The following is a 10,408-nucleotide window of genomic DNA, read 5'->3' on the forward strand; positions in this document are numbered from 1 at the left end:
AAATATTTGTCCTTCATTGAATAGCAGTGTTGTTTGTCCGTCGGATGTGTCCTTTTAAACGATTTAAAATAATCGTGTGTAGTTCCAAGATGTAAAGGGAACTACAAAAATGTGCCTAAAGTATCAGTATTTAGGTTTCCTAAAAATGAGGAAATTTAAAAAAAAAAAAATGGATTAATTCTACCAAACGAGACAGTTATCAAATAACCGTTAATAGTCGAGTAAGTGTTATTTATCTTTCATGTTTTAATATTCGTTTTTGCAGACTTAATAATAAGCTTTTTAATTAAATATTGAAATAAATTGTATTTAAGAATTACATTGCTTTAGGTATTGCTTATTGTTGGCAAACATTAGAATATGAAACTAGCAAAACATTCGTGCTTTTGCAAAACTCTTAGACGTGGAATAAAACAAATTTAAACATCATTTGTCGTGTCTAAATGTATATATAAACAAATATAAGATGTCATTAAGAGTTAACATTTATATTATTTAAAAAAACTAGTAAAGAATCTTTAGTTTTATACTTTTAAAAGAAAGAAAAATTAATAACAATGTTGATTGGCATTTGAAGCTTATTTATTCTTAACGATAGCTTACGATCATATGAGTAAAACTTCATAAATATTCATACTTGAAAAAAAAACTCCGGTAGTACATTAGATTATATTAATAAAAAAAGAATTTGATTCATTATTAGTAGCCATTTTAAGTTTTGTATGTTATTATTTTAATGAATATTAATGAAACTGTTGTTCTTGATTCATATGGTATGAATCTTTCGAATACAGATGAATCGTATTTGTGTTATCTTTTGTTGTCTTTGTGCTGATACCTTAAAAATTTTTTTTTTACTATTTTAACAATTAACATTTCATACCAATTAAGGACAGTTCTGTAAACTAATATATTTTATTTACTATGTTGAATTCGTTTTAAAACTCGCACCTGAAACTGTTTCGTTCTGTATCATTTTCTCCCTCATTTTGTGAAAGGCATGTATATATATATATTTAAAATATGTATAGATATATATAGCCCGAACATTGTAATTTTCCCCACGAAGCTAACCAATCTAAAATTCTGCCGTTACTTGCTAGTGTATATATATTAGAATATAATAGACAACTTTTTAATTAATATTCAAAGTAGTTTGTTCATATTAAAAAATCTTCTCTATTTTCTTAGAATATGTTTTTTTCCCTATAATTATCCAATCAATATTTCCTCCTTGTAATATATTTTTGTACAAATCTGGCAACAAAAAAATATTATTAAATTGTTATGTTATTATTTTCTTTATTATTTTTTGAACTACCATATAATGATCTATACTAAAACTAAAAAAGAAACACTATTTTTTTTTAAAAAAATAAATAAAATTTAAATTTAGATTTTTGCAATTTTAAGGATAAATAAATTTTGAGTTTGCTTCAGCTTATATGTACTATTCTCATTTTATTCCCATTTTTATGTTTATTTTATAAGTCTGGAAGAGTATATGTCCTTTTCTTTAAGAAAAAATAAATAAAATTTGAATTTAGATTTTTGCAATCTTAAGGATAAATGAATTTTGAGTTTGCTCCAGAGATCTAAGTTATATATATATATATTTATATACTATTCTCATTTTATCCCAAATTTAATGCTTATTTTATAAGTCTGGAAGAGTATATGTAAAATAAAAACTTCATAAATGTGCCAATAAAACTATTATTTCTTTATTTGTCTCTTATTTGTTTTGCCATGATATAACATATTTTTATTTGTCTCGTAACCGTTTCATTATTAAAATGTATTATTTCTTATTTTCAAATATATGATTAAATCTAATGTTTAATTACATATTAGAAAATAATAAATTATACACTTAAATAAGGTTTATTCTTTTGATATTAAAAATAGTTATAAGGAATCAAGATTTAAAAATTAAAAGTGAAAAATTTCTTATTAAATTTGCTTTCTTCATTTCTATTCATTCATTTCTATTGAAAAGCATCAAGAAGTCCTACAGGTTCATTTTATTGAGTTATAACTTTAAAAATAACTGAAAAAGCTAAAAATTCACCACTTGAAAAAAAATTTAAGTGCTATTAAATTAGCTGAGGCAAAAATATATTACGTGGCTCAAAAGTTTGAATTATTTATTATACTTTTCTCTTAATACAAACCTGAATACCGCGTTATCTTATGCTTCGCTAACCCGTCAGAGGATGACGTCACAAATCTACTGAGAGGCCTTCACTCTCGGTGGCTATGCTCGTACTCGCATACGATTCAGGCACATACGATCGCTGTCGAGGGACAATTGTCGAATGAAATGCAATATCCTGTAAAAAAAAAACCCGAATGCGTTGCCCCATCTACTACCGCTATCGGGAATTCTAAGAACTTGATTGGTGAAATATAGTTTCCAGTGGAAACTCCTCAATTAGGTTCTTTTTTTCTCTCAACGGTAATCTGAGGTACGGCAAACGCATCAGATGCAAATGCTCCTAGGTTCCTTTTTACTGTCTCAATAAGATTAGAGATGTGTAAATCGCATGCAGTGTAAATGGTCCCTGAGAACAGGAAGTATTCTCACTGCATGGTTTTCACATATGCGATCGCTCGTAAGTGTGATTCGCACATGCGTGATCAGTTTCTCTTACTTGCAGTTTCTAAATATTCATTCATCCCCTTTGCACAGGATCAAAATTGCGATGGTATGTCTTCGGACGATCCTCAGATTTCTCAGAGATGTTTCCCAGACAGTCGCCAATAGCTCATTGTGCAGCTCTAGTGCGACGTATATAAGTACCTACCTAAATGTTCATTCGCGCATCTAGAACAATTAGATGTAAGGTGAATGTTCATTTAATGGTCCTTTATTAAACGTTCTTACGCACTTTGCTTGTCAAATGAAGTGTTATTATTGCATGAGTTTCGCATATGTGATCTCACGTAATAGTGATTCGCGCATGCATGAGCAGCTCATGATACATTTTGTTTATAAAGGTTTGAAGTTAAAATAAGGTGATCAGATTTTTAAACCATGATTTGAGGACACATTAACGGAACTTACTCGATAAATTTGATAATTCGAAGATTAATTTATATGTGAAACAGAGATTTCCTTTTTTTAATTAATAACTTACACCAGGTGGAAAAACCATCTTCATCAAATTTATTTTCATTAATAAGCTGTTTTGGTGTATTTCAAGATATTCTACATTCATTAAACACACGTAAAATGAATTAGTACATCAAATACAAATTATTTTGATCAGGCGTTTTTCAGATTTTTACATACGAGTATTTTACTGTTTATATATAAAATCGGAAGTTTCCAGATAAATTCGAGGTCATAGCACCTCTGGAATAAGATGAGCACAGCTAGTCATCTTATTCTAGGGCAATTGAAAGCAGTGCCATTGACCCCTAAAGGTCTACATTGTGTGTAGCTCACTCTCTCCCGATCATCGTCGGGGGGAGAATCGCCCAGAGCTCGGCTTTAAAAACTGAACATTGTCTGACAATCTAAATTGTCTGCTGTCAATGAAAATTCCATTGTAGTAGATCAAGAAGGTACATCCTATTCTAAATTTGTTCAGATACTTAAGACTTGAACCATCAGTGTAAGTTTACAGTCCTGTGTTTTGTGGTAATTGAATTGAATGGAAATTATTTCGGTAGGGTAGTGTAAAAGTACTTCAGATGATATTTTCTGGAAAATTTTTGGTTCGCTATGTAGAAAGGGATTTATGAAGTTTGCTTATGTTTTTAATATATAAGATTTAGGAGTATGGTTCCTGCGAGTGACGTTGTTCTATATGCCTTAGTTATAGCTAATAGAAATATCCTCTCAATTTTCTTGATTACGTTTAACGTTCTGACCAGTTCACTATACCCTATTTCCACTCGGTATGAAATTAAGTGTACTGTTTCTATAGATAAATTTCTTGATTCCACAGTCTGATCAGAAATTCTGTTTAATTTGGTTTGGAATTTAATAATTTTAGAATAGACATTGTTGAAATGAGATAGCCAAGATAACTGAGTGTTAAGCTTGTGTTTGAATCCCAAGTAGTCAATCCTATGTTGAATTCCTATATTTTAGCCGTTCCATTTTAATTGTTGGTTTTCTTGTGTATTTGTTTTCGTGGGAAATATATTTACGGCTGCTTCTTGCATACTGAATGTGAGAATTTGTTCTTTTGCCGAAACGAGATATTTTGTAAACATGGAAGAAGCCAATTGTCCGAGAGGGTTTAATATTGTATCAGTGATCAAAATAAAAAAAAGTCATCTGCAAATGCTGTTATTGATTCGTGCGGATGTCTTTGGCTATTTAAAATCGTACTTGAAATTAAGAACCACAGGATTGGGCCTAAGCAACTTATTAGGAGAATAACAGTTCTTGAGCATTCGGCATTTATTAATACCTTTACGATATTTGACCAGTGGACAGCGTCAAATGCTCCCTTTATGTCAAGTGGGATCCCTTAAGAATATTTTCGGTTCTTTTTAGCACGTTTATTTCTGTTTGTTAATTCTTTAATAGCTATTGTTGTAGATCTGTATTTTTGAAAGCCATGTTGGTCTGTATTTATTTTATTAATTTCTAAACGATATAGTCGTTTGGTTGGTAACTTATCCAGGACTTTGCCCCACACCGGAAGTAAGGATATTTGTTGATAACTTTCTAGTTTTTTGCGGATCTTTACCCAATTTTCGAATTAGAACTATGGTAGCGGTTTTCCAGACTGTGGGAAAATGGTTGTGATCTTTACATTTATTTAGAATATCTGTAAAACATCTAGGATGTATTTTAAACAGTGTTTTGATTAACTCTGCAGGCAGCCCGTCTGTGCCAGATGCTTTATTATTTTTCATATCTTCTATTACATATTGAATTTCATTTTCAGAAAATAGTTGTTCAAGATTATTATTTGCAGCCTTCGGTTATGGTGTGCCTGTAGTAGTGGGCCTGCTCAAAGTGATATTAGAGAATGGCTATAATTGCTTCTATTTGGTTATTTGATAAATGATCCATCAGATTGCATAAGATTTGAGCATATTGAAAATGGTGGAGCTCATAATATTTATTTAGAACATCTGTAAACTGTGTAGAATGTATTTAAACATTGCTTTTATTACCTCTCGAGGCCAGATGCTTGATATTTTTAATATCTTCTCTTACATATTGAATTTCAATTGAGTTGTGATTTTTTCTAAGTATTCATGTAGTTTGTTTATAGTTGTTTTGGTTATTTTTCTGAACTGAGCTTTATCTCTTTTTATATTCAGGCATCATTTTTTTCTTACATCGGGATCTCTGTCACATGGAATCTTCGTATTTTAGCTCCAAGTCTTCTCCTTCTTACTCAGAACTCAAGTGTACACCCTTATGATGTTGAATGGACCCTTAGCTAAGACTTTCCGGGAATTCCCGGTAAGTCTTAGCTATTCTTTTTTTAGAGTTATGACAGAGATCACCCTATGACAGCTATATCACCCTGAACACCAGAGATGAATTGACCAAGGACGTGTGTTGTGTTTAGTGTTATAAGTAAATCTCTTGTTAGTTCAGAAATGCTTTTAAGTTCCATAGAAAAATCAAAGAGGTTTAACACAGAAAATCTTATTGTTTGAATAATTTGTCTTTCAGAACGGCCAGTCATCAACATCAACGTAATCAACCGGTGGTCACTCAAAGTTTCTGCATCTTCTGCTAGTCACTCACAGATGTTGAATGGATCCTTTACAAGAGTCAAGTCAATTCAACTCTTTCCAATGGTGGAATCATATATCCGCAGCGAGTAAGGATCGTTAAGGACATCTAAATCCATTAGTCCAATGAATTCGATGATCTGACGTTCTCTCTCGTCATCTGCTGGGCCCCAAAGGGTACTCTTGGCCTCAGAGTCCACATTAATAACTGTCGCCCAGGAGAGTTGGTATCAAAATAATATTGTAATTCATCAAGCGAGGCTGCAAAAATCTGTGGAAGGTGGAATATAGGCTGAAATAAATTAAAATTTTATATCTCGATAAGTAACGTCAAAAATTACAAGATCTCTCTTAATGATGACAGGAAAGTAGTTAATTGTTTTGTGAGCCAAAATAGCAGATCGATGATTATCTGCAATATTAATTTCACAATAATAATTTTAATCTGTATACCTTTAACTTATACTCCAAATTAAAATAAGGATCGTTTATTGAACTTGAATGAATATTTTGGGAAATAAAATCAACTGAATGTTGATAATTTGCATTTCTAGAATGATTTAAGTTGATGCGCGCTATCTTTAGTGAATTTTGAGGCTTATCCATCATTAATTCTCTTTATCACTTGTTCGTACTCTCAAATATAATTTTCACAATGCTTATAAAGAGAACTTTGATTTGTTAATAGTTTTAATTGAAATTTTTGATTGGCTTACTAGACCTGCTTGATCGACGAAGGGGGTCAATACAGCTGCTTTTCTTGTTGCTATCGTTTATCTTATGTTTTATCGAACCGCAATTTGCTCAAATTTCTGCATTCTTGCAAAATTTCGCTGTATGTCCGAAAAAGCAACATTTATAACATTGTGCTACACTGGCATATTCCTTCAGTCTTATGCCATTCCAGGAATACAAGACCATTCCAGGTTTCTAAGTATATTTATATTAATAACCGTCGTTGAACAGTCGACCCAATTTTGGGCTTATAGCCTTTTTCTTGAATTAGTATTCAAGAAAAAAGTTCAAAAAGTAAAAAAAGTTCAGTAAGTGTCCAATATAATATTGTCCAATATTTAATAAAATGTTTGTTTTCAGATTTAAGATTAATTTGAGTATAAGTTTATGTTTTCACATTTAGCCTGCATTAGACCAAAATGTAAGCCTATGATATCCGAACTCGGTCGTTGGGATTCGAACCCGGTTAATCTCATTGGAAGGCGAACAATCTATCCCTTGAGACAACACGACTCAGGTTTAAGGCGATCAATACGAAACACCCTATATAGTCGAAAACGACCAGTTTCATTATTGATTCCATAAGGTTTTACCATATCGCTCAGATAGTTGTGTTCAGTTGTTCGTTTTTAATCATTTTAATACTTTCTTTTGGTTAAGTCCCATGGAAACGAAAGGGGATAATAAGAATCAAATATTTAAAAATATTCGAATGTGGTAAATTTAAGTGTCTAAGTGAAAGATTGATGATACGTGAGTACTTTGGATATCATTACCTATGTTTCTTATTATTCATTTAGATTATCATCATCATCAGTAGCTCGACAGTCCTGGGTGGACCCTGGCTTTCTCAAGAAGACTGCACCAGTCCTTTCTTCTGCGTGCCACGGCTTTCGAGTCTCTGACCTTGATTGTGGTAAAGTCCCTTTGGAGGCAATCCGCTCATCTCAGCCGGGGTCTGCCTCTCTTTCTAACTCCAGTTGGCCTTGCCAAAAAGCTTCTTTTAGATTCTTTTAGCAGTTCATCGTTCATTCTTACAATGTGTCTGGCCCATTTCATGCGCTGGATCTTATGGTACTTCAGAATGTCCGGTTCTCTGAATATCCTGTAAAGTTCAGAGTTAGTTCTTCTCCACACTCCCTTGTCACACACACCACCAAAAATGGATCGGAGTATCTTACTCTCGAAAGCAGCGATGGTCCTCTCATCAGCTTGGGACAAGGTCCAGGTTTCAGATGCGTAAGTGAGAACTGATCTTATTAGGCTTTTATATATTAGCAACTTGGTGTCTCTTTTAATGTTGTCGGATTTAAGGAATTTTCTTATGCCATAAAAGCACTTGTTGACTGCAGTTACTCTCTTCCTTACTTCTGTAGAAATTGAGTTTTCGGATTTGATTTCAGAGCCAAGGTAGGTGAAAGAGTTCACCTTTTCAAATTTATACTCTCCTATCTCGATGTGCGTGGAGGTATCGGTATAGTTGATACATTGCATATACTTTGTCTTACTCTGATTAATTGAGAGGTGCATCTTTTTGGCCTCTCTTTCCAGGTCCAGGAATGCCTGCTTTAGGTCATTAGGGGTTTTCGCTATGATATCAATATCATCAGCATAGGCCATAATTTGAACAGATTTTGAGAAAATAGTTTCTCTAGTGTTAATTCCTGAATCTCTAACTACTTTCTCAAGAGCAAGATTGAAAAGAAGGCATGCTAATGCGTCGCCCTGTCTTATGCCATTTTTTATTTCAACAGGTTCAGATAAGTTTCCCTGTATTTTGACTCTCAATTTGGTGTCATTTAATGTAAGGGATATTAGTTTCATAAGTTTTTCAGGAATGTTAAACTGTCTCAGAGAGTCGATAAGCAGTTCTCTATTAATGCTATCATACGCTGTTTTGAAATCAATGAAAAGGTGATGTGTATTGATTTGGAATTCCTTAGTCTTTTCAAGAATATGCCGGAGGTTATATATTTGTTCAATTGTGGAACGATCCCAGCGAAATCCACACTGGTAATCCCCTATGATGTTTTCGGCATATGAAGATAGTCTGGTGAAGAGTATATTAGAGAAGATCTTATAGGTAGTACAAAGGAGGCTTATACCTCTATAGTTAGAGCAGTCGAGGACATCTCCTTTTTTATGAACGGGACAGACAGTGCTGAGCTTCCACTCTTGGGGAAGTATTTCAGTCTCCCACACTGATAGCATAATGCGGTAGATGTCTTTAATTGCATCTTCTCCAGCATATTTTAGTAATTCTGGAGGAATGGTATCTGGACCAGGGGCCTTATGGTTTTTTAACTTTTTTATTGCTTCCACAACTTCAGCAAATGAAGGTGGATCGATCATTTCTTGATTGGTATTTTGAGAGAAGTTGGAAGCACTTGGTGGGTGATCCATGTTCAGTAGGTCATGAAAGTGTTCTTTCCACCTTTCCATTATCTTAGATTTGTCACTCAGTATTTCCCTGTTCTTATTTCTGCAGAGAGCTGTTCTAGGTTTAAAATCTCTGTGACCAAGGTTGATCTCACGATAGAAAGCTCTGCTTTCAGTTGATCTTTTGAGATGTTCAAGATCTCGCAGTAGATCCTCGTAGAATTTCCTTTTCTTGGTCCGATGAACTCTCTTTTCTTCTCTTCTAGCGGCCCTGTACTCTTCTACGGAGAGTCTTGAGTGCTTTCTACTAAGCATTTTTTGGTATGAGTCAATCTTTTTTTGGGTAACTACGTGGCATTCAGCGTCAAACCAATCCATTCTCTCTGCTATCCCAACGTTACCCACAACAGTTTTGCCTGTTTCACCAACAGTATTAGAGAACACGCTCCATTTTTCATCAATGTTTTCAATGTAGTTGTTGGTCTTATTTCTAAGAGCGTCTGATAGTTTGGATTGATATGTGTGTTTGATCTCCGCCTCCTTAAATTTATCACAGTTGAGCTTTTCAAGCCGTTTACCATTAGATTTACGTGCATTGGAGATTCTAGCCCTTAATTTGGCTTTGACTAGGTAATGATCAGAATCAAAGCACGCTCCACGGTATGAGCGGACATCTAGGACATCTGACATGTGTCTAGTATCAATCAGAAGGTGGTCAATTTGATTGAATGTTTCTTCATCTGGAGATTTCCGTGTCATTTTATGTATTCTCTTGTGTGGGAAGAGGGCGCTAGATACCACCATATTGTGTTCGGCAGCAAAGCTGACAACTCTTTGTCCATTGTCGTTTGAGTCGTCACGAAGACTGTGTCCTCCGATTATAGGTCTAAATTCCTGCTCCTTGCCGATTTTCGCGTTAAAACCCCCGATTTAACCATTTAGATTATATTTCTGAAAAAATTACGATAGTAGTAAAAAGTTAGGACTTTAAAAGATTTATTTGCTTTTTTATCTTTTGATGGTATAAAAGTAAGTTATTTTGAATCAAAATATCAAAAGTTTTGGCTACCAAAAGCCCTCTATCCCAGCTCTATAAGAAGTGATAGATAAATTACACGAGAAACTTTAATCTGATGATTAAAACTTGGTAAAAAAAATTATTGGGAAAAGACGAGGCAAGATAGGGCACCTATTTTAAAATATGTTTCATTAATGCTAAATAGTGAACTAAAAGTGCCGCAAGTGTTTTTATTCATTATGCTTTAAATTAAATAAAATTATTAAAAATATAAGGACATTTTAAGTGAACAAAGTCAAATGCATTTATTTTATTCAAAAAAAAAAAAAAAAAAGAAAAAACCAACAGAAAATTATGTAAAGTTCCCGGTTAGCCATATGGAGTAACACGGAGTGGAGAAGAAAAACGACCACAAAATAAATAAACAATTAAATGAAATCTGCGAAATTTGTTCGAAATTTGTTCAAAAGAAATTTATTCAACTAATATTTATGTAGTTTTTAATGTTAAATGATCGGTTTTAAGGAGTCTAACACTTTATTATGGAGTATGTAAAACAGG

This window comes from Parasteatoda tepidariorum, chromosome 1, assembly GCF_043381705.1.
Source record: "Parasteatoda tepidariorum isolate YZ-2023 chromosome 1, CAS_Ptep_4.0, whole genome shotgun sequence".
Lineage (NCBI taxonomy): Eukaryota > Metazoa > Arthropoda > Arachnida > Araneae > Theridiidae > Parasteatoda > Parasteatoda tepidariorum.